A 22,846-nucleotide genomic window follows, 5' to 3' on the forward strand; every position below is an offset into this window, starting at 1 on the left:
GCTCTTCCGTTCACCTCTGCTCCTCTCTGCTTCTCTCTGCCTGACGGCGCTAGCGCGAGTAAAACGGTGCGCGTTGGCTTGCACCGGTGCTCCTCTCGCTCCTCGCGGTTACAGCTACCAGCCAATCCGCATTGCGCGCGGGAAACGATATTATTGCTGTACCACGAGGAATAGTAGAACGGCTGGGGTGATAGTCGAGGCGTGAGTGAGATAGACGACGAATTGGGCCAACTCAAGACGGTGATAGCCGATAGACACACGCGTTCCAGTAGGAGGTTGCGCACTGCCACCTCCTATCAAGATCAGTTCTAGACTGCCGGCGTATTTGTCACCTCGTTGCCTAAACTTACTTTCGTCCTAATCAGTCAACGACGACGAATTGGATAAACTCAAGACGGCGATAGACACACGCGTTCTAATAAAGATCGCGCACTACCTCGAACATCAGTTCTAGACCGCCGGCGTGTTTTTGTCACGTCGTTGCCTAAACTTATTCTTCGAACGAATACAAGTATATGTGTACAGACACGAGCACCCGTATGTATATGCCCTTCTTTCTGACCTCTCGCGCTGCTACTATGTATCCGCGATGTATAAGCACTCGCGACCAATTGTCTCTATCCGACGCGAAAACTGAGATGAAAGACGATCGCGAACGAAAAAGTAAAACTGTTTCTTTTTCCGTCACAGACGAAACATATAGACGTCTCGAAAAAGTCTCGCACTTTTCAATCTCCGAATCAACGATCGTTCGAAAACGACGACTCAAGTTCCGATTACCGGTCTATCGAGTATCTCGTATATTCGAACGTGTTGCACGCGAATAAAATACTCACAATAACCGCACACCGTGCACTGTCTGCAAATCCCACTCGATCCTCTGGCACTTTTCAGGCTAGTAGTTAACCGATCGCAGAATCTCAGACTATGGAGCAAATTCACGCGCTGCACCCAGTTTTATAACTCGACGTTTCGCGGCAGGCGGCCGAACGCGACTGATCGTAGCGAGTTACCGAGGGCGCGCACCAACGGCTGCTCGCTGCTGTCTAGGCGGATGAGTCCCCTCCAATGCGATGCGCATCACACCGGATCACGATTCGCGCGCCGCAACCCCCCTCCCCACTCTCGCACCGTTAACTCGCTTCGCTCGCACTTTGCACTGGCGCCGTCAACGAGGGATTCGTCTCCTGTCTCCTGTCTCCTCCCTGATCATCCTCCTTGCCCTTCCAAACTCTTCTTCGCACCGACGAATTGTTCGCGTCCTCCCTCCCCTCCTCTTCTTTCCTTTCTTTTCCTTTCCTTTCCTTTCCTTTCCTTTCCTTTCCTTTGCGTCTATTTTCTCCATATCGTTTAACCCCACGACAATGACGACACGACGAACAACGACGACCGCGCGTCGACCGTCGTGCTCACGCTCACGGTGGTTATCCGCGGGTTGTCTCGCCTATGGACCTAGAAATTTTCAAACTTATTGTTAGAGTCGGAACTTGGGAAACTTGCAAGATGCAAAAATTTCCTCTCATCGCGCGATTCATCATCTTTATTGTATTTTCTTTTTTTCCGTTATCAATAATATTTTTCAATTATATTCAACACGAAAAATAATTTACATTCAATATCATCTCTGTCCGTTGCGATGGATATTTAGACATGCCTTGATAGATATGTAAATCAATTATTTGTTCTAAATAATAGTTTGTAGATTTATAAGCGAGGAAAATAACCAGCGGACGTCGCTAACTGGATTAGGTCCTTCCAAGAAGGACCTCATCCGTTTTCCGGGCGAATTTTTCAACCATCGAGGCTGTCAAAAGAGCTTTACTTTAGCGCATTGCTACTCCTTTGTCCGCATTCGTGCTTCTAATAGTGTCGCGTTAATAATATTGAAAATTTTACCACGCGAGTTACACAATCGTATCGTGTGTAAAAAAAAAATACCGCGTATAAAGTATCGTATATAAAAAGAGCAAGTCTAGCGTGGACGAAACTTTACGTTTCAGATAAGAAAATTTCCCGTAATATTTACAATATTTACCGAGGTTTGTCGGTCTTTTGTGTGAGATATAGAAGTAAGAAAGAGTGAGTGAGAGTGAGAGAGAGAGAGAGAGAGAGAAAAGAGTAGAGGATGTTGGATGCAGCAAAACCCTTAAATCCCTCCTCGCCACCTCTGCCAGCAATCCCCGAGGGTGAGCAGGATTTACGAGTGCGCGGCCTAAAATCCGTACGAGCATTCGACGCGGTGTTTACAACGAGCGCGACGCGGTGCGGAAAGGAGCTCGCTCTCGCGATAATTCGAGAGTAAATTTACCGCGAGTATATCGCCGCGGCATTGCGATATTTACCGTCGCGGATGAATACCGTACGCCGTACGCGATTCCAGTGTTGTACCTGTACGCACCGATACCGCAGTTTCGACGGCGATACATGCGCAAGGACCAGCCGCATTTCATCACGTATGCTGGCTCGTTTTTCATCGCGCGCCTCAGAATGGAGAGAGAGAGAGAGAGAGAGAGAGAGAGAGAGAGAAAAAAAAGAGAGACGCGCCCTACTCTGATGATTATCGCTGATCGCACACATTTAGGGTTTTCGGACTTGCACTTTGCTAGAATCGTAAATGGAAATCGTGATGATGATAAGAACGAGAATGAGCATGTATATTTATATATATATATATTTTAAATATTCTTGAAATATTATTTCTTTATTATTATTAAGATAGTGTTTATGACGTACTAGACAAAAATATCTTTCTTTGAATAACTAAAATTATATACATGTGTGTGTGTGTGTATGTGTATTTAAATGTATATCATATATATTTAAAAATTTATATCTATACTAGAACGAAACAAATTCCCGCGTATTTAGTGTGTGTCACGAATAAGATGTACGTAGAAGCTGAGAGAGCTTCGCGGATACATTTGAAATTCGATCTTTCGATCGAATAAATTCGATATAAAACACTAGAGATTATAATTAGCCGAGAGACAAATTACATTGAAAGCGTGAAATTGTGGATACGATTAATACTTGGATAAAAGAAATTGCTTTGAAACGTGCGCGACACGGCGCATATCGCGGGATTGATTCGCGAGCGGAAGAAATAATTTTCTTTTCGACGACCGTCACACACGCACACGAACGCGTTATTCGTATCGCGAACGCCCGTGTATCGCGAAGAGCAGCTGACCCCAGCGCGAATTATTACGCGCGCGCGACGGTTATATGGCGTTGCTAAGAGCGCGGCGACAACAAAAATACGATTTCGCGGATAAGGCGCGCGCGCGTATTCGATCTACGTTTAACGAATCGAGTCTCGCACGCGCTATACGCGCCTCGCGAGGAAGCGTTACGCGGAGAGAGAGAGAGAGAGAGAGAGAGAGAGAGAGAGTCGACGAACGAAAAGAGGGGCGGGGGAGGAAGGGGGAGGAACGAGGGAGCGACAAGGCGACGACGACGCCGAGAGGAAAATCGATCGATAGCGTCCTGTTGTAGAACGCGTCGCGAAGACGCGCACGCCGTCGCGAGTAAACGAGACGCGGACCCGCGTTTGCTCTATTCGACTCCTCAACTCCGCGAGTCGATAAACCTGTACAATTAATTTTCACCTGCTTCCTTCGGCGAGAGCGAAGCCGAACGAACGGTGTCGAGTCGGTCGCGTCCGTCGCGTCCGGTCCTCCTGCCTTTCGCGGAAGGATATACACACGCGGTCGCAACGCGCATATGTGCGAGAGCGCGTGAAATTATGTATGCGTACGTGCGTGCGTGATACACACATACACACACATACACATGACGTACGTATACAGCCGCGCGGGCTATTTGCGCGACATGTGTGCGGCCGCGTCGCGCCGCGGCTTCAGTTAACGGTCGCTCGCTATCGTTCCTTCAAGGCGGCGGTATACGCTGCCGCTCGCCGTACGATAATATCGATAAACAGCTCTCTGATTCTCTCGCCCCGGCGTCTCGCCGTCGCCGATATTTGCTTTGTATTCAAACTATTTGCCGAATCGTTCTAATCATCGCGTTAGTCATTAGTTGTGCTAGCGACATTCAGTCATTAGTTGGGTAAAGTGTTTGCGATTAAGTGAATAATCGCCTGGCAATGTTGCTATTCACGTAAATTAGAACATTTTTACCAAATTTCTTTGTTAAAGTGAAGATAAAGTAGGCGCGTACGCGCGTATTTCGGATTTGATAATAATGTTCCGATAATCGTGCGAAAGAAATTTTTATTTTCATGTTTGAGAACCCGAATCGAAATATTTCTCCTACTTTCAGCTTCAATTTTTTCACATTTTTGACTTCTAAAGAATTTCAATTTAGATTTCATTTATATAAGAATTGATTGATTTTCTACTTTGTATCTCAAATAGATATAATAAACGAATATTTTCTCACTCTAATATTTTTGAAGAAAAATTTTCGGCAAAACTACAAATTAAGTGAGTGATTTGATTGCTTAAATCTTAAAATATCAAAGTGGATATTAGATTGAAAATTGACAGCAAAAGTAATAAAAAAATTTCGACTCTGCAAGATATTATGTATCTTTTTCTATCTCTTTCTCTCCACTTTACAATTTCCATCTACACAAGTTTATAAACGAGTTTAATATAAAATTGTATGCCCATGTAACACATTGATCCATTTATTGTACATCAATCGAACGTGTGTATCGTTTAATTTTTTTCTAAAAATACACATATTAGTTATTACTGGCTATCGTTGACTTGAATCTCTAGCTTCAATGAATGTCAATGTCACGTTTAACTCGATAAACTCAGCCTTCTGTGTGAAAACGGGATGACGAATGAGAAAGAAAGAAAGAAAGAGAGAGAGAAAGAGAAAGATTAAATAAGAAACATAAGAAAGAAGAGAGATAGAGATAAATGCTGGGGGAGAGAGAGAGAGAGAGAGAGAGAGAAAGAGAGGAGAGAGAGTTAAGTTCATTCATAAAAAAGAAAATTATTACGAGCGGCAGAGGAGTGCGACTCCCGCAAAGTGAATGATACCTCCTGCTACTCTTACTTCTCTGCCCTGCCCCCCCCCCCTCCGACCTTCCCTCCCGTCCCCGCCGACCCCTCCGACTTCTGAACGGCGATTATCCCCACTGTCGTGCCCTGCGCCGTCCTTGCAACCGTGAAAGATCTCTCGTGATAAACCTCGATCCTTCCTCCTTCTACGAATCATATCTCTCTTTCTCTCTCATTGTTGGTATACGCTGATAGGAAATCCCGTGAAACTTGTACCTCTACGTCCCTTGTCCCGCAACTTCTTCGAATAACATTGGGATTAATACTTGGTATAGAAGAGCACTGTGACTATATATATACGTAACTTGGAAAGAGTCATAGACGATGTATCTATCGGATAAGACTCGATATATCGGACGAGAGAGCCAGAGAGAAGTGGCTAACCATTCTCGACCCGTTGACCCCTAAAGTTTGCAAAGCGAGAATTCACATTTCGTGAATGGAGTGACTCATGAATGTATATCCCAGTGTTTCTCACCTTGCGCAGGCTTTTCAACGTATACTCGTTCGTGTGCCGCATACATTCGAATGCATGCAAGTTGTTCTATTGTGTATATGAACTAATATGAGATTCAATTAATTGATTCAATTCCTAATACACGAAAGTACATTGATTTAATATACGCAGACGTAACTTGTAAGCTAATGAAGATAATAATTCTATATATGAAAAAGATAGGTTCGAAATGTGTGTGGAATAGAAACATTTTTTTCTTTAAATTTATTTTTTGAGAAAATTGATTTAAAAACTTGAAAAATTAATAACCTCTTATCTCACTGTTAAACCGAGATAAACTCGAATGACATTTTGTTCTATCGAACTCATTCCACACACACTCAACAACTTTTATCGTAATATAAAAAGTACAAAATTTTATTCCAATAAAGAATAAGTTATTTTATTGTATATATTTTCAGCAATTTAGATATTATTTTAAATATTACACGATTCAAGAGAAATATAATATTTTCTTATATAATGTAATATTTAAAATAATATCTAAATTGCTGAAAATATATACAATAAAATAACTTATTCTTTATTGGAATAAAATTTTGTACTTTTTATATTACGATAAAAGTTGTTGAGTGTGTGTGGAATGAGTTCGATAGAACAAAATGTCATTCGAGTTTATCTCGGTTTAAAATATATATTTAATGTTGAAATATATAAAATAACACGGCAAGCTTAATTTTTTGAAAATGAAACGTAAGTAAAAGTTTTATTATATGACTACGATTAAATGAATATACCCCCTCATATATATATGATTTAACTGAGAAAACAAAATATTTACTCTTATCGAATCCAGAAGATATCGTACAATATTGGTCGACACATCGAAGGACAATTACGTTCTATCGAATAAAACTGTCAGTTAATCGTTAGGCCCGGACGATCAAAGGGTTAAAGTCGCGTTGTATCGCGGTACTTGGCGCGCAAAGAGGTTTCATTATTTTTTGCCAGAATCAATCTAGCCGATGCGTCGCGCGATCGATCAACCCTACGTCGCGGGGGTGGACGTGTTCCTTCGTCGCTCTCGATGGTGTATCAGCCTATCGGCCGTCCGATGGGTGCCTCGCCCTCGTCCTCGCCCTCGCCCTCGCCCTCACCCTCACCGTTATTCGCGTCCTAATCGAGCTAGTAGTAGGCCCTCCGACGCGATATCTCTCCTGCACCCTTCTCTATATTACCCAGCCATCAACCCGTCCGTCCCTCTTGGCCTCTCGCCGACCGTCCTTAATCGAGCGGGAACCCTTCGGTGCGCGATTTCGAAATTTCCAGCCGATAAAAAAGAAAATCGATGTAGTCTCCTCCTACCCTTCCCTTCCGCGTTGACACATCGTTGCACGTATCCCGTCATCCGGCTCTCCGAACACGTAAGCGGACACGACTCGCAGCGAACGGTAGCTGGCGTAATCGCAGCGCGGGAAGAAATCCCGATGCGCTAGCGGATGGTCTATCGTATATATCGCAAAAGACGGAGAAGGTAGAAGAGGAAGAAGGAGAGCGATGATGAAGAAAATCGAGAGCGCGTTAAGAGAAAGCGCGGCCGCGTATATAGCAGGTATACACCGGCGAAGCCCGTAGCCCGTGTCGCAAGGGTGGCATATCTGTGTGTGGCTGTGGATAGCTAAGAGAGAGAGAGATGGAGAGAGCAGGTATATCGAGTAGAGAAGCAGTAGGGTCTCCGTGGAAATTTACCGGAGCGCAAGTTACGGCAACTTGCCTGTGGCTCGTTGGAGAGAACCTCGCTCTCGGCTCTCGGCTCTCGGTTCTCGGTTCGCTCGCCTCCTTCGCATCCCCCCATATACACCGTCGCGCGGCTTTCGCATCCGCGGCTAAGAGCAAAGGGGCGCCAAGGGTTCGGGTCCGTCGTCGGGTGGCGGCGGGAGGCATCGTAGGGTAGGTAGGTAAGAGGGATGGGGAAACGAGTGGAGGAGGAGGTAGTCACAGCCTGGAGGGTCGTGAAGAGGCGGACGGCAAAGGGGACAGCGGGGCGGCGGGGAACAAGGGTCGGCGAGGGACGGACGGAGGGGGGGTGAGGGCGCAACGGTATACGCGTCGAGGATCGGACGAGGGAACGCCGAAGGGGGTTGCAGGGGGACAAGCACGGCAGGGGCGACGAGTGAGTCGCGGACCACGTCGAAGTAGGTCGTCTCGCTCTCTCTCTCTCGCTGTCGTTTCATCTTCCTCCTCTCTCACTCTCTTTGCTTCCCCGTGTTTTCTTCGTCCCTGTTTCTATCCTCTGCTTCTATCTCTCTTTCTCGCTCTCACTGTCGCGTTTCCTCGCGCCTCTGTCTCTCTCTGTCCCTGATATTACGCGTTCTCTCTCTCTCTCTCTCCCCCACATTCTCCCAGCGTACGCGGTGTATTCCGCGGTAAACGGCCAAGCCTGGTCGGCGGACCCTCGCATGGCCTGCAGCTGTCTCCTAACCCCTCGCGCCTCCCCGATGCCCCTTATCCACCGGCTTTCCTGTCTGCTGTCTCTCTCCCATTTTCGGTGCTGATCTCCCTTTTTCTCCGTCGCTCGCTCGCTCTCTCTCTCTCTCTCTCTCCCCCTCTCTCTCTTTCTCTACGCCGCGGGTTCTCTTCGCGCCGCGCTCCTACCGCGTGTTCTTCGCTACCCTACACACCCTACGAAGAGGAAAGGAGGAAGGAGTGAAGGAGCAAGAACGAAGCGAGACGGAAAGACAGAGAGGGACTATCATCCTATGTACTAGATATCAGGGCCGAGAGCCCGAAGATATAGGGAGAGAAGCGAGGGAGAGAGCCCGTTGGTTTGCGAGAGAGAGAGAGAGAGAGAGATGAGAGACAATCCACCCTGGTGTAAATATATACTGCGCGGCTCAGCTCGGCATACTGACAGTAAGATTCGGACTCCGCGCGCTAAGAAAGTACACTGAAAAAGTAACGAAGGGAAATCTATATTTACCTACGTATACCTAAACCCAGAAAATTCAAGGAACAAATTTTTTCGATAGCAAATGTTTTACGACCATTTTGAGACATTTTCTTGCACAGATCCTTTTTTTTTGCGAAGAGAAAGCAGCTTTGAAGGACAAAGTTATATGGGAAAGTTTTATTGCTGTCTATTCTAAAATATTTGTTGAAATTTGTTTAAAATTTTTCGACATGTATTACGATTCAACATCCAGAATTTACACGCACGAAAATTTAAATGTACAAAAGGCATTTAATAACATTAAAAAAGGCATTAAACACGTTAATCCACGTGATATTTCTAATATCGAATTTACTGTTCGCAATAAAATATATTTGAATTTTTACGATAAATATCATAATTAGAGTATAATTCCCTGAAACAATCCACCCTGGTGTAAATATATATATATATATACTGCGCAGCTCAACTTGGTATCCTGCTGCGCGAAACAGACGCGTCGCTCTTTCTCGGTCAAACAGACATTCCGGACTCTGCTAGGAAAGTATCTGTTAGGCAGAGAAGGATCAATCCACCTATCTATAACCAAAATAATAATCTAAATAACAAAATAAGACTGAGAAACTAACATCTGTCTTATAAACAGGTTTTTACAAATTACAAGAACAACATTATTTATTTATTATTTTAATTTAAGTTGACACATAATAATCCTTTGCAAAACTTGTTAGAATCAGTCAAAAATATAAGAAATATGATTCTGAATTGCTCTTAAATAAATTTACGTAAATAAACTTGTCAAATAAATATTTTTAGTTTTCTTTTTGTGTAAGAAAGGTATCGTCTCTCTCATGTGGACTTTAATATTATACATCTCATACAAATAAAGTAGGAATTTCAATTTGTTCTACAAAGGGAAAAGTACAAGAGATAAATAAATTGATTGTCACGCGGATTCATTGAAGCGTAAATAGTTTTGAAAAAAGATGCGATTTTTTTGTATTTACATTATGTTATCGCAACAAATTTCTCAGCACTGATAGATATACAAAGATAACTTAATACATTAATAAAGTGCGCATTACCGCAAATAAAAAGCTAGGCTTGAATTTCCAACGATCGCACAGCGATCGATTACGCGAATGTCAATTAAATCGCTCTGCTCAATTAGGTAACGGTGTTATTATCAAATTAATCGGTACGTGGCTTTTGTTTGCCGCCCTCAATCGGAGATCTCGCGTTACTTAATGGCTCCCGTTTCATCCCTTATGATAAAGCCATTACGGATGCTCGGAGCGTTGTATTGTGTGAGTGTACGTGTGCGCGTCTATGTAGTCTCGTATATCAGAAAGCCAGCCGGAGTTATAGAAGCGGGTCGATCCTATCTTTCTGCTCGGGGTGGCAACGCACTGCAACAAGTGCACAACGATAGCTAGCCACATTGAGATTCGGTCTGTTCGGGCTCAATTCCATTCATCGTCGAAACAGTTCCGACCAGATGCTTTAACGATCGGCACTCGGCCCAAAACACAAATTATCAAGTTAGTGCTCCCGCTTCTCCGTGACACGAGACTCGTGCCTCCTCTCCTCCTCTCCTCCTCTCCTCGTCTCACATACACGAGGAAAGTCGCAAAGTAATTTTAATTAGATCGCATGCGAAAGCGCCGGTAATAACGACTATTATCCGACGGTGAGTTTCGCTTTCGTATCCACCAGGCTGCCGTTGGTTTATCGTTTTTATCGCGACGAGCTCTGTTATAGATAGCGAAAAGTACGTCGAAACTCTCTCACCCTCAGTCTCTCTTTCTCTGTGTGCGCGCATGTATTTATGTCCGCGTGTAGTATACGGACTGTGTCCTTGACCCATAATATTTTGCGCGCTCATCTCTTTACGATTGTTGCATTAGTAAATAAGAGCAAAATAAAAACAAGATTGGAAGAAATATAATAAATTATGGTATTGTATAATTTCTCCTTTTTAGATGCGCAAATGCTCAGATCGATATTTATACTCGATTTCCTATAGCTATGGACCATTTAATTCACAAACTGTTTATCGTTGCGAAAGTTATCTCGGGACCGAGCCCGCATTTCTACAAACATCGTATTTACGTGGTATTCTATCGCTGGAAGTATACGGGTTAGCCAAAGAGAGAGAGAGAAAGAGAGAGAGAGACACTCTCTGTATACGTATACACACATAAAGTAAACGCAACAAGAATAAACTCTTTCTTACAGCTACCATTACCTGCATACCTGACTCGTACATATTTTTCTCTCATTGTCAGTACGCTCAAAGATTGCCTCAATAATCCTCTAAATCCTTCCATCCATCCATGGCACGTATTTTTTGCACCGTTTGTCGTTTAACATAGATCCAATAGAACCATGAACCGACCATGCGCGGGTATGTAACGGATCAGGTAAAGAATATTAGACTTCCGTTCCCGGATCCGGTAAATGAGCTGCGGGCTCGTCTCGCAAAGTCGCGAAACAAAGAACTCTCCGCTTTTTCGAACGCTTTGGATATATTGTTCTTTTCTTCGCTTTTACCATCGGATACCGTCACATTAACGTGTAAAGCATTGACTGGCTTCTCTGAAATATATAAATAAATTTGTTAAACAAAAGCGATATAACAAACATGCACTATAATGTCTTGGAAAAATGTGGTACTCTTTTAACGATTGATCTTTTCTTTAATTTAACATCAACAATGATCTTTTCCTTTAGCTAAAAATATTACTGTTTGAATAATTGCTAAAGAAAATAATTATATAAAATTATATATATATGTGTATATACATTACATTTTCATATTATACATTACTGAATTTTAAGAATCGATGTTTATGTGAAATCAGCGCACACGTCGCATACATGTTATCCGAGAACGTTGAGAGATAATTCATATTTTCAAGTTTAGTCGCCGCGGAAATGTTGGGCAATTTTAAGAATTTAGAAAAAGAAATGTGCAAGGAGATGAAAAAAAAAACGGCCTTTTACGCGACTTATGCTTTTCCATAGTTTTCTAAAGAAAAGAGCATAAATACTTTTACCTTTCGGTCAAATAGTTTTTCGACTGCATTGTTCCCGGTTTCGTTCGCTCATGTTTTAGTTTTCAAGCGTCGTTATTTCTCCTTATTTTCTTCTTGATTTTATTTCTTCCATGTAAAAATTCGTATTTTTTTGAAGGCTTTTGTTTTAAACAAAATTAGATAACTAGATATCCACGATAGCCAAAATGAAAAAATTATAGGAATTTAGCGAAAAAAGTTATTTACTGTATTATTGCAAAGGATTCCGTAGTGGTGAAAAAGATACTAGATACTCTATATAATCAAACGGTAAAGAGATTATTAGAAGGTATATGTAGGAGATGACATCGTTCAAAAATTTACATTATTCACAATGAGAATTTAAAAAAATACTTATGAATCAAGAGAGAGAGAGAAAGAGAATTGTTTAATTTATATATCTCTATTTGTATATAAAATATTGATTATATCCAGTATAAGATACACATACTTGAGCAAATTCAATCTCACCGTTGCCCCTCTCCCTTTCAAAGATTAATTTCTTTAGTACCGTGGATATTCGTCGCACAGTTATCTGCTCGCCGAGAACAACGAGACATGAAAGCTCTTATCGCGGAGATCATTCGCGGATTTCTTCGTGTAATACGTGTCCTCTGATAAAGTTATTATTGATTTGTATACAAAATTTTATTTCTTTTTAATAAATAAAAAAGATACAGAATTGTATTATAGCTACTTTCGCTGAATGCTATATGGTAACTAGTTAACATTTAACGCCATCCAAAATCGATGCTATTAATCTTCTCGTTTTTGAAAATGGTGCATTCTTTATTGTCTCATTGTCTCATTGTCAGTTCATTCTTTTCACTTTTTTTCTTTCTTAAACGCCAACAACATTCGGTTTCAAACAATCGTAGAAAAGGCGAAAAACCATCATCCTCTTTCTTTTATACATCTCTTTATAATACTGATCCTATACATTATCTATTTATCCGAGTAGATGTAACATTTGTTTTTACTTCCATTTGCTTTATCTTTCTCTAGTTTTTCTTATTTGTCAAAAACTTAATCTTTTGTGTCTGATACTTTTCTTTTACATTTAAAGTTGCCGATTTTCATGGCTCTCATTCTTCGGTTGCAAATTATAAATCATGGCTAGGGATGGGATTAATTTCAATACATATTCATGAATCTCAGTTCAACTCAGTAACTAGATTTCATTCTACTGAAATTAATAGTATTAAAAAAACATATGTTGTATGTTATCTTCCGCTTGTGTGCCATCTTTTTCCAAATCATAAATCATAAATATAAACACCTAGCGAGAAATTGTATTATAATGATACACGGTCCAGCGATTGAATTATAATAAGATTAATTGATTTTCTCTTGGAAATAAAGCCTCGTGTGTGAAAAAAAAAATTGATTTTACATTCGTCATTTATTTTAACATACAGCATCATGTCCATCCATGGTTGTTACTATCAATTACCAGACACCCCGTATACAGCCTTAATCGATAATTGGTACACCTAGAGAGAGATACCAAAGAGATTCGGCGCTACAAAGCAGCAGCGTAGTTAGAGAGCACAATTTCCAGAATTTCAGGCGTATTCGCTGACGCGCGTAAAATGCGCTTTTATCCAGCCCCGGACGTCTGACTCCTCGCGTCGCTTTAATAAATAGCTTTCGCGGATGGCATAATGGTAATGGTCATGGTGTGTAATCGCCGCGATTTTCTCGTCTGTGGTTGCGCCGGTAGTCGCTTTACTAGGTAGGTACGGACGAGACGTCGTTGGTTTAGATACGGCGGAGAAGAAGCGACGTCGAGGGGAGAAAGGGCTCCCCGCAGTAACGGAATTGAATTAAAAGTTGGAAAACCGCCGCGCTCCCGACAAATCTTACGGATACTCGTTATAACGACTTGGCGTAATACGTAACAAGCACGCGGATGCACGCGCCCCGAGAATACTAATAGCATCGCGTAATCAATTGCAGTACGATAAGGAAAAGGCGAAAATAACGTCGAGAAATTCTGGCAGAAGAAAATCTTCATTCTAGGGCCCTAAAAGAGCTAAATATCCAAGATTTAAAAACACTGACGTACTGTTTAAACATCGATAAAAACATATGTACGCTAAAAAGGTTTATTTCTAATATTCTTCATAAAGGTCGCTCGAAATCAGAAATTTTTCATACTGCTAGAATAGACTGAGTTCCCTTAATAGGGAACTCGTATCTCCTCCTCTCTCTCTCTCTCTCTCTCTCTCTCTCTTTCTTACGTGTTCATCGAGATGATATCTCTCGGCCGATTGACGAGCGCGCGTCATACTTGGCCGAGCGATAAATTTGCTTCCCGTGACGTTCCGCGCGTTCGTGGTCCGCGGCTCGAATCGCGCCGCGGCGACTTCCTCCGGTTTATCTCGAAGCGCGCTCGGTCGCTCGCTCGCCAATCTGACCTCTTTCGGATTCGCAGCGGGCGGCCTTAAAAGCGAGCTCGTAATCTCGGACGACTTACGAGCCGTTCGGGCCGCGAGGAGCCGAGGGACGGCGAGCGGAAAGGGAAGAGAGAGAGAAAGAGAGAAGCGGAAAGAGAAACCGCGACGAGAGAGATAGTCTGCTTCTTGTCTACTGCTATACCGCTTTCATCCGTCGCGTCGCATTCCTCGCGATTCTCCGCCGTCGCCGTCGCCGTCGCTGTCGCCGTTGTCGTCGTCGTCGTCGTCGTCGTCGTCGTCCTCGTCGTCCCTCGATTTCTCGCTTCGCGTCGTCGGAGCGATATGACATAGCGCGAGCGCGGCGAATCGATAGTCGGCGCGGATATCTCGTATACCGCGTGGCCTATATAAATGCGACCGAGAGAAGAGAAGAAGTTGCGCATCAGGGGAGGGATCTCGACCCCGAGATCTAACATTTTATGGTACGCACGCACGTACGCACGCACGCACGCACGCACGCACGCACGCATTCACGCGGGAAATTTGAGCGCTGGGGAGTAGGAGCCGCGAGAGAGCGAGAGAGGACGAGCGCACGCATGTGCGAATATGTATACATAAAGTGCGCGTATCTGCGTAAACGGAGGGACTTTTACACGCTGCGGCACTCTTCTCCATCTCTTTCTCTTCTCTCTCTCTCTCTCTACTCGTTCTCTCTTGCGCTGCTATAAATTATCGGGTTACCCGCGGCACAGGCACTTGTTCGAGAGAAAGAATATCAGGAGGGGCGTTAAGGTGTGTTTTACATACGATCGCTTTTCCATCGCGACGTGAGATTGTGAAATTTTATAAATCGGCGAGTTATTTTTTTCTTTTTTACGTTAAACTGTCTTTTTCTTCTTTGCTAATTATCTACACATATCTGTCATATATATGTGTAACAATTACTAAAACTCTTAGAATTTAATTATCCCGAGAAAAGAAAATCAATCTTATGTTGGTCAAAAGTGTAATCGTTAAAAATAATGTGTAAAATGTAGAATATATCTTATATATCTTATCACATCGTGATATAGACAGTTGATTCTTCTCCTCTTTTTCTTTCTTTTTCTGCATAATTACGTTTAATTGTTTTTGTCCCCCTTTAAATACCATCTTTCCCAAATTAATCTCTATACTGTTTGGCGAAACGATAATTCGAACGATGTTGAATCCGAGACAGCTAAACGTATTTCTGACGAAAGTCTGACGCTACAATTATCACGAACAAACGACACACCGAAGCGATGAGCGGGCCGAATTCCAACATTCGCCGCGATATCTCGTCGATATCTCCGTCTGTCGGGGAAAGACCGGAGGAACGTCAGAACGGGCGACAAAGTCGTTCTTTGTTCGCGCAGAGGAAGGAACCGCTCCGGAGAACCGCGGGCGCTCCTAATTGACGGCTCTCTCTCTCTCTCTCTCTCTCTCGCGATTTTTACCTCACTCACCGAGTTCAGGCCAGAAGCCCGCGAGAGAGCCTTCTCTCGCATCTTTTTCTCCTTTATCTTTTTCTTTCCCGTCTACACCCTCTTCTCTCCGCGGCCCTCTCCGGACCCTCCCGTCCGCCTCTTCCTCTCCCTCTTGTCCCCCCTTTTCCCCTTCCCCCCACCCCCGCGCGCTCGCGCTGTCTCCCCTTTGCTCGCGCTCCTTCGGCGAAGGAGAGATCTTTCGAAGGCCGCGCGAGGCGCATGTAAAAGAGAGGAAAAAAACTTAGGGACCCCGGGGTGGAGAGAGAAGAGGCGGAAGAGACCGCGGGGGGATCGCGAGGGGGGCCGCGAGACGCCCAAAGCCGCATTAACGCCGGCGCGGCGCGGCGCGGCGCGTTCGCGATCGGCCAATAACCACGGCTGAAGCCCACGGTTAGAGCTCTCGCTTCTGGAACGACGGGATGCCATTCGTCTTGAGAAGAAGGCTCCGCGAAATTTCTGCCCGAATCTCACCGGTCTCTCACCGTCGGTCGAGACCGACGATAATGAATGCGTTCCGCGAATAAAGGCGGATGTTGCGTTTCGCCTACTTGGATCTCGATAAGGCGTCCGCGCGCGACGAGGGATTGCAAAAAAAAAATTTATAAAATTAGACAAATTATTAAAATGGCGCGGCATATTGTATGCTGACGTATAAATGAAAATGTTATTGAAATATATGCTTTCTCTTTGATATCTCTTAATATCGATTACTAAATATTAATCTATTTATTATTTCAAGAAATAAAATATATAATTGAATTCAATATATTTTATACAATAGGGATTTATATAACGTCAACTAACAGAATTCCTAAAAAAAAATACTGGGATATTAGTAACAAATAATGTTTTTTTTTTTTTTTTGTATAATGGGAAACTGACGGAAAAGATCTCTTCTGAGAAAGATTCTTGCAGCTTTTAAAGAAATAAAAAATATGTATTTAAATCCTAATATATTTTATAATATGAATTTATATAACGTCAATTGACAAAATTTCTAAAAAAAATACTGGAATATTAAAAATCAAATAACGCCGTTTTTTCGTAATAGGATAGAAAAGTCTGATGGAAAAGATTTTTTCTCGGAAAGATTCTTGCAGCTTTTAAACGTTCTCAATTAGTCTTATACGACATACGAGATATTAGCGTTATCATCGTGTGTGTGTGTGTGTGTGTGTGTGTGTGTGGTCGAACGTGGTCGCGAGAATGATTACGTATATAACCATCGTTCGCCGAGCGAGAGTCCGGGCGAGACTCGAAGTTACGTCATCCCGTCCTTTTGCGGCGCGAACCCCGCAGCACCAGCAGCAACGCGGCCCTTCCTTTGAAGGTACACCCCGTGATAGCGCAAAAAACCCACCCGTAGATATCCCGTGACGTCCAATCTCCCGATTTTGCAGCGAAGCGGTTTTGTGTACGGTTCGCTGGATCCTCACCTCTGGCCTTTCGAGGATCTACCGTGAAAGCCGACGGTGACGACGACGACAACGACAACGACGACGACTATGACTACGACGACTACGACGACTACGACTACGACTACAACTACGACAACGACGACGATGTCGACGACGACTAACAATGTGTGGTCGTCTTACTCATGTACATACATATGCGCAAACGTAAGAGCTCTACACCCACGCGTTCATCCGTGCATATGTGTACACGCATACAGGCCGCTCGCGTAAAAGTGCAAACGTGGGTGCTCGTTCGACCTTCTCGCGCAGCATGCGCTCCCGATACCACCATCGTTCTTTTCGCGAACTCGCTTTGCTTTCGGACAGATGGACGATAAGCGAGTCAACGAAGATAAAACATTTTTTTCCCGAGAATTCGAGATGCGCGCGCGCGCGCGCGCGTATGTGTGTGTTCTTCAGACATACCAACCGGAAAGTGTACTCGTCCCGCGCTTGATTTATCTTCGATTCCTCTCCCCCCCCCCCCCTCTTTTCAACCTACATGCCGACCTATCTCTCTATATTCTCTCTCTTTATCTCTCTCGCGTTCGGTTTATATTTCGTCGGTCGGACTACTGAGTATTCCATTACGGCAGAAAGAGTTTATGAATGAAAAGAGATTCTCCGAGAGATGCTTCCGGAACCGGCGGCGGTTCTCTCTCTTTCCCCCTCTTCGAGCAATAATCGTAGAATCCGTAGTATGTATACCGGGGCTTTGTGTTGGTTGTGAGTTACGAATGAAGTGAATGAAATGAATGGGAAAATACACGCGCGCGAATATCATCGCACATTAATCTTTTTCTTCTTTTAGTCGGCTGTTTGTAACCTTATTTCATCTGTCCTTCAAATCTATTGAATATGTTAGCAAACGAGAGAAAAGAGAAAACGCGAGTATATCGTGCGGCGAGTCTGAAAGTTTCAAACCAGACGAAAGTGAAATTGTGACAAGAAGATGGCTTAAATATTCGTAGACTTAATCTTTATTTAATCATAAAGTCACACTTGCCGATAAATTATATTATTTTACTTTACTTTTTTGCTTTTAGCATCGTTAAATTCTCGCGAAAAGTTCTTCTTCTAATTCTTTGAATTTTTAACGTCTTTAAACTTTATATACTAAATGTTTTAGGTTTCTAATAGCTTTTTTGAAACTTTCACCTCGTTTCGTATATATGTATATTTTCGTTCGTTTTTCTTTTATTCTATAATACATGGATCATCTGATAATTGGTCATGGTTTGCAAAAATTAGTTATGCTTCTATGAGAAATCTTTTGTCACGAAAGAATCTCTACTAAAATGATTAGAAGAAGAAGTTTGAAAAATCTAAGCCAAATAATTTTACAATGATATGTGGAACAAACACAATTTTGTTAACATCATGCACGTTAGCACCATGTCGTACTATTCCGCTACACGCTACATTATACTAACTTACATTTATGATCTTATTTTAAATCTCAATTCTCTGAATTAATTGGATTACAGCTGACAAGATAAAAATTTGTAACGCATCTTTTCTTTTAAAAAGTGCCAAAGACTTCCTTTTAGCAAATTAAGTTGTAAATACAGAATTCGAACGTATTGATCTCTTGACTAATGGAAGACAAACGAAAAAGGAGCATTCGGCATCTATCAATCTATACTATCGAATATAGATGCCACGAATGTGAAAGATAACATTCAAAGAAATTGATTTTATATTTCAACTGAGACAAAAAATTCAGCAAGAAATAGAATTATTTAAAAAGTTCAAAATAGAAACGCTCGAGTTTCAAATTCATGTAAAGTTTTTTTTTTGTATCGATCGATTTTATTTTCTTCACTAAGAATAACAATTTTTTCATATTATTTAATATAATAAAGACTACGTAAAATTGATACTTCGGGTATACGCTGACCACGTGAGAAATCACGGTCGGCTTATCTTCCCAAAGTCAACTGGCAAGTTATATGACGAGGATAGAATAAGTATAGATAAAAGATATCTAGAAAATATTTTCGAAATCCTTTTTTTAACCGACAACACATTTGTATTCTTAGAAAATCCAAGTATCGATACATTCGATATTACTGTAAAATCATTCTTTCCCTCTGTCCCTTCGACGCCCTTTAATCTAGACTAGCCGATGCTTTCTCCCAGGAAAGATAAACTCCCAGACCCCTCACGTCCACAGTAAACAATTGCCCATGAAAATCGACCAACTCGACCGGAAGGAAATTGCCGACGATCGTTTCGATAACCTGATTTAACCTGTTAAAATAATTTGACTTACCTCTTTGAGAATTGCCCAATATAAAGCTTTTATATAAAACGGAACATGTGCAAGTTGAAGAATCTCTATAGTTTTATGTCTTTACTTTGCTTCATAATTATTTTATTTAATAATATATTGAGCAATATGTCTGTATCAATTGATATATAATAAAAGTGTAAGGAAAATTGAGAAAATTAATATATAATTTCAAATAATTGTAACAGGATCTCGAAGCTTCAGATATCGATACGATGCTCCTCTCAGTTCGTAGAATATTCATAATGAATTATAATAAAAATTATAAAATAGATTTTTTTCCGAGCGTCTCCTCGTCACGCTATTACTCATCAATATGCAGAATATTCCGCGTTTACACGACGACCGTCGTAAGAACGGGGGATGTAAAATCGAGGAGCAAGATGGGGCAATCTTCCGGGAGGAAGAACATATATATATAGCGACGACGGGGGAAATGATTTACATCGGGCCAGAGTCCACGAGGGCCCCGAAAACGACGACGACGACGACGGGATATATTACGGTCTTGTCTGTGTATTTAAACGTCAGTCACCATCTCCGGTGCGTACTACGGCAATATGGAGCGCGGGAGTCGCTATCGATTATAGATAATCGACCGGTCGTTCTCCATCTCTCTCGCTCTCTCCACCAATCTGCGATTCGTAGCCTCGAGGGGTAGGGCTGCCGGCGGCGATGGTTAGGATAAAGGACGAGAACGGAGGGGTTTGGCGCGGAAAGGGACGGACGGACGGACTGACGGACGGACGGATGGATGGACGAGCGGGCGGGGAAACAGAGGGGAACGGATGAAAACGCGCGCGGTGCGAGTCGCGGGAGAGAACGAGCCAAGGAAGGACTTAACGAACGAGCGGATAGAGAGAGAGAGAGAGAGAGAGAGAGAGAGTCGGGAGTTAACGCTCGAGGGGTCGTTAATTTTCCGATCGTGCCCTTTCCGACGATGCCCGCGGCACACTCACGAAGAGAGGAGCCCCGGATGCCTGAAAGGCATGCGCCGGAAATGGCGCGGTCGCCACGCCGCGCGGTCGCCACGCCATGCCACATCGCACCGCACCGCACCACGCCGCACCGCGCCGGTTCGCCACGCCGCGAGGACCGACGGCGAAGAATTCGCGCGGTCACGATTAGACGGTCGGCCCTCTCCCCCTCTCTCTCTCTCTCTCTCTACCTACCTACCTACCTACCTAACCCCGGTCCCTTCGTAGATACGAATTAAGGGTCCGCCGGCGCCGTCGGTGCGGCTCTTTGTGCTCGGCCGAACCGCGCGCGGCGTAATCGCGAGAAAACCGTGCGCGGAAAAAAAAGAACAATGGCAGGAGTGGTCGGTCGGTCGGTCGGTCGTTTGGGTCGTTGGGCATGGTAGGCGTCGGGCGCGCAACAGAAAACGCGTAGCCAGCCAAGGGAGAAAGAGAGAGAGAGAGAGACAGGGAGGGAGTAAGAGGAGTTCAAAGGGGACCGGTGGAGAGAAGGGGGGGAGAGAGGGGGAGATTGCGCCGCGGCTGTTCGTTGATTACGTAAGTCGCCGACGCCGCGCCGCGTGTCCTTCCTTTCGAAAGCGCTCGCGCGTGCGTCCGGAAAAAAAATCGCGCTACTGCGTGTATAATCGCGGCAGATTAGAATTTCGAGACGGTCGGCCGCGGCTGACGACGACGACGACGATGACGACGACGACGACGACGACGACGACGACGACGACGACGACGACGACGACGACGACGACGACGACGACGACGACGACGACGACGACGACGACGACGACGACGACGACGACGACGACGACGACGACGACGACGACGACGACGACGACGACGACGACGACGACGACGACGACGACGACGACGACGACGACGACGACGACGACGACGACGACGACGACGACGACGACGACGACGACGAAGACGACGATGAAGGCGATTCGATATTTGGAAGTAGCAGCACAGGAGTTGTTCGATGAGAATTTCAACATCACCATTCTCGTCCACTCGATATATCTCTTTTCCTTTCAAAATTAATGGGAAATGACGCGATTAATATGCAATAATCGAATATGTTTAATGTACAAGTATACAAATATCGGGAGAATGATTTGTATGAGGTTGAAGATTGGCGCACACGCGTTATGATTCTCTTTTACATTTTAAAATCGCAATAGCTGGCAAATCATTGTCACGCTTGTATACCGATTACATTTGAGCGAGACAAATATTTCTCGCAGCATCTTTCTCGTTGATCTTTTTCAATCTTTTAACCCAAGAGCGTGACAAAGATGTCGCGTTTCAAATTTGCCTCTTTTCGGAGAAGAAAAACCGTGGACACGGCTGTTAGGATGACCGTTAGATTGTACGAAAAGAAAGAAGAAAGAAAAGAATGAACCTTGGTTCTGAAAATCGTAAAAGACAAGGACGTCATTGTCGTCTTTCGGCGTCGCAGAATCCGCGGGGGCCGTGTGCGCATTAAAGGCGATCGAAGGACGGATGACGGGTCGGGGGGACGAGGGAAGGAAAAGGGACCGCCGTTAATTACCCGCCGGCTTACCGCGGGAGGGAAAACCCGCGATAAAAAAATTCTTCCTGCGCGACGCGCAGGCAGGCAGGCAGGCAGGCAGGCAGGCAGGCAGGCAAGCAGGCAAGCAGCAATGGCGTCGTCGTCGTCGTTGCTGCTGGCGTCGATGGCGAGAATGGCGACCGTGGCCGGTCGGCCACCGACAAACAACCTCTTCTACACGCTCGCGACTATGCGGGCGTGGATCGATCGAGGGGCCCCAGCACAGTCCTCTCTCGCGAGAAGCGCGCGTGTGGCGCGACGACGACGACGACGACGACGGCGAGGGGGAATACGCGGGGGGAAGAGTGAGACAGAGGGAGACGGAAAAGGGGAATGGAGGAGGGGGGTAAAGAGGGGGACACGACAGCAGCCGCCTTTAAATTTCACGCGAGAGAGAAGCGCGCGCGCGTTCGCGCTCACGACACGACGGTTACGCGCTCCGGGTTCGCCTTTAGGGCCGGATCCATGTGGCGTGTTTGTAGCGCGCCTCTCTCGCCGCACCTTCGCAAATATTTCAGAACGGCTCCACGGAAAGTTATCAACGCGCGGCCGCGTGACGTGACGTTCCACATCCGCCGCGCGGAGAGCCGCTTTATGATTTTATCCCATGAGGAATCTTGAAACGTCGATCCCCAACATTCTCGCTACTCTCGCCGATACTTTCCGTTTTATATTCCTTTTCTTTTCGCGCGCAGATATGTTACGATTAACATATTAATGCATTATATATATATACAGTAGATGATTCGCAAATTGACGAGGCATCGATGAAAATTATATTGTAGCAGGAAAATTACAATTTCTTTCAGAAAAACTATTTGGATTTTTAAGGTTCTCGTGAAAAATTGCAAAATTCAACAACATTTCGATGATATAATTTTGTACATTGATTAAAAGCTCCAACCGTTTAATAAGCGACGTATGGAAAAAGTATTTGCAAAAATACCATCGATAAAACAGCGTTGAAAAAGATTGATAATTGAAAATATATAAATACAATTATAATACTTTTTATTGATGCTGTCGATATATAATAGCCATCGAGATCATAATCTATAAACTGAAAAAAAAATACATATATTCGCGAGTAGCATTAAAATATATCACGAGCGTTTCCGGGGGGGG

General features: G+C 43.8%; 1 long non-coding RNA gene across 3 annotated transcripts in view; it reads right to left on the reverse strand.

The window, feature by feature from the left end:
- Nucleotides 1–1,204: 1,204 nt before the first annotated feature.
- The window catches only part of LOC115237239, a 97,896-nt gene continuing 76,254 nt past the window's right edge, over nucleotides 1,205–22,846 (reverse strand). For all 3 annotated transcript variants that reach the window (XR_003884324.1, XR_003884325.1, XR_003884323.1), the window contains exons 3-4: nucleotides 10,700–11,041; nucleotides 1,205–1,452 (exon numbers count right to left, since the gene is read on the reverse strand). This is a non-coding gene — a long non-coding RNA (uncharacterized LOC115237239). The remainder of the gene's footprint in view (nucleotides 1,453–10,699; nucleotides 11,042–22,846) is intronic.

The sequence above is a fragment of the Formica exsecta genome, unplaced genomic scaffold, assembly GCF_003651465.1.
Source record: "Formica exsecta isolate Colony F162 unplaced genomic scaffold, ASM365146v1 scaffold1136, whole genome shotgun sequence".
Classification (NCBI taxonomy): Eukaryota; Metazoa; Arthropoda; class Insecta; order Hymenoptera; family Formicidae; genus Formica; species Formica exsecta.